The 3,093-nt window shown below is 42.4% G+C and overlaps 1 pseudogene; it reads left to right on the top strand.

Moving 5' to 3' along the window:
• The first annotated feature begins 2,065 nt into the window (after positions 1-2,065).
• LOC131506128 (metallothionein-2-like) lies at positions 2,066-2,425 on the top strand (annotated as a pseudogene).
• Positions 2,426-3,093: the final 668 nt, after the last annotated feature.

The raw sequence follows: 3,093 nt of genomic DNA, 5'->3' as shown, positions 1-3,093 counted from the left end.
CATTCCTCAGTTCTCATATGCAGCAGAAACTGCTAGTTGCCAATCTAATTTCAGGTTCTCTTGCTTTTTGAAGGCAATGTGCTCATCCAGAAGACTACATTTTTTTTTTAATGTTTATTTATTTTGACAAAGAGAAAGAGAGAGAGAGAGTGCCAGAGCACAAGTGGGGGAGGAGCAGACAGAAGGAGATGCAGGGCTTGAACTTACCAACCATGAGATTGTGACCTGAGCCGAGATCAAGATTCGGACACTTAGGGGCGCCTGGGTGGCGCAGTCGGTTAAGCGTCCGACTTCAGCCAGGTCACGATCTCGCGGTCTGTGGGTTTGAGCCCCGCGTCAGGCTCTGGGCTGATGGCTCGGAGCCTGGAGCCTGTTTCCCATTCTGTGTCTCCCTCTCTCTCCGCCCCTCCCCCGTTCATGCTCTGTCTCTCTCTGTCCCAAAAATAAATAAAAAACGTTGAAAAAAAAAAAAAAAAAGAGTTGGACACTTAACCAACGAGGCCACCCAGGTGCCCCTAGAAGACCACATTTCTAATCTCCCTGCAGACAGGTGTGGTCAGATGACTAGTAAGATATACATGGAAACTGTTGGAAGTACTTTTAGGAAAGCTCTTTGAAATGGGAACAAATAGCTGGCATGGTTGTTTTCCTTCTGCCTCCTGCCTCCAATGTGAACATGATGGTTCCAACAGCCCTGTCTTGTACAATGAGGTAAGCTGAAGGATGGAAACTCTGTTCAGTGGATGATAGAGCAGAAAGATAGAAGGAATCAGAATCTCTGGTGATGTGGAGATGTAAAATGAGATTTCAAAATAGAACAAGCAAGCCTAGCTAAGAGTTTTGTTTAAATGGGGTCAGGGGGCCATGAGGGAGGAGGAATTTATGCAGGTCCTCATCAAAGAAACCTTGAAATTTTGCCAGCAACAGACACTCAGCCTGGATTTAACTCCGTCCTCGCCAGGATACCTGAATCAGTCACATTTTTCACTTCCAAAGGAGCCAACGCCATTCAAGGACAAGTTTCATTCTTTTCTTTCTTTCTTTCTTTCTCTTTCTTTCTTTCTTTCTTTCTTTCTTTCTTTCCTTCTTTCTGTCTTCTTTCTTTCTTCTTTCTTTCTTTCCTTCTTTCTTTCTCTTTTTCTCTTTCTTTCGACGTGAACTTTTTATTTTTATTTATTATTTATTTTAATGTATTTATCGTTTAATTTACATCCTAGTTAGTTAGCATATGGTGCAACAATGATTTCAGGAGTAGATTCCTTAAGCCCTTTACCCATTTAGCCCATCCCCCCTCCCACAACCCCTCCAGCAACCCTCTGTTCGTTCTCTATATTTAAGTCTTATGGTTTGTCCCCTTCCCTGTTTTTATATTTTTTTTTTTTGCTTCCTTCCCTTATGTTCATCTGTTTTGTATCTTAACGTCCTCATATGAGTGAAGTCATATGATATTTGTCTTTCTCTGACTAATTTCACTTAGCATAATACCCTCCAGTTTCCAGGACAAGTTTCAATCCCTCTTTTGCATATTAACCCAACCATACCAGCTAACTTAGTTTCAATCTCCGTTTTGCACAGAGTTCCTAAATGAGAACTGCATTCATGACCTTTTTTCTTCATAACTCTGCCCTTTCTTTGTCTTCCTCAGAACACAAGTCACCTGACTCTGTGTCTCTTGAATTGCAATTTTAATTGCCCAAATAAATGCCCATTTGCTTATATTGTCAGTGAATTCTTTCTTGGTCAACATAGACCACACCAACCCTGGACTGCCTTCTTAAATGCTATTTTACATAAGAAAAAAAGAAAGCACTATCCTGTTTTAATCCAGTTATTTCAGATTTCTTATCAGCTAAACACAATTTCTAACTGATAAACCACATATACTGATTGTCATCTTCCTAAAGCTTTGAAGATTTTTCTTTTCTTTTCTTTTCTTTTTTTTTTTTGTTTTGTTTTGAAAGGTTTATTTATGTTTGAGACAGAGAGAGCAGGGGAGGGGCAGAGGGATGGGGACAGAGGATCCGATACAGGCTCCGAAGCAGTAAGCCTGATGGGGGGGCTTGAACTCACGAGCAAACTGTGAGATCATGGTCTGAGCCGAAGTCAGACCCTCAACCAACTGAGCCACCCAGGGGTCTCTGAGGATTTCAGTAATACTATAAATGCTCTTTAAAAACAATGAGACATCGAGTGTCTTCCCGAGTCTCCTGCTTTGGAGGTCTGTCCTCACCTTGGCTCAAAATGGACCCCAACTGCTCCTGTTCCACCGGGGACTCCTCCACCTGCGCCGGCTCCTGTACATGTAAAGTGTGCAAACACACCCCCTGCGGGACAGCTGCTGCTCCTGCTGCCCCGTGGGCTGTGCCAAGTATGCCCAGGGCTGCATCCGCAAGGAGACACCTGATGGTGCTGCTGCTGTGCCTGATGTGGGGGAGGGCCTGTTCCAGATGGAGAGAGAGCAACAGGTACGCACCTGCAGTTTCATTTCTATTTTATTTTTGTAAGAGCAAAGTTTTATTTTAAGTTTATTTATTTATTTTTGAGGGGGTGGGAAGGGCAGAGAGAGAAGGAGAGTGAATCCCAAGCAGGTTCCACACGGGCAGCATGGAGCCCAACGCGGGGTTCAAACCCACAAACCGTGAGATCATGACCTGAACCGAAGCAAAGAGATGGACCCTGAACCGACTGAGCCACCCAGGTGCCCTTACACCTGCAGTTTTAAAACACATTTTTCATATTACCCTGTCTGCTACACTCCTGTTTCTATGAAATACAGGAATTATAACAAAAGTTGGCGACTTTAAAAAAAAAAAAAGTGAGAAATCTTTTGCTTTATGTACTTCTCTTTTAAAGAATAAAATATGGGCTTTTTATTCTGAGCTGATTGCCATGTTTTAATTTTAATCATGAAAAAGAACATTTGGTCCATTTACAGGAAGCGGGGAATAATAATTTCATATGGCATCACTGAACCGGACCTTCCACAAGAAAGACCATGAAATACCTTTGGATGATGTTATAAATGCAGGAATAAAGAGGAAATCTTGAGAGTTCCTCGAGCCCATGCAGAAAAGGAGATTAAAATTTAACTTC

The sequence above is a fragment of the Neofelis nebulosa genome, chromosome 3 (assembly GCF_028018385.1).
Source record: "Neofelis nebulosa isolate mNeoNeb1 chromosome 3, mNeoNeb1.pri, whole genome shotgun sequence".
Classification (NCBI taxonomy): domain Eukaryota; kingdom Metazoa; phylum Chordata; class Mammalia; order Carnivora; family Felidae; genus Neofelis; species Neofelis nebulosa.
The sequence above is the reverse complement of the archived record's forward strand: the minus strand, read 5'-3'. Positions and strand labels throughout refer to the sequence as shown.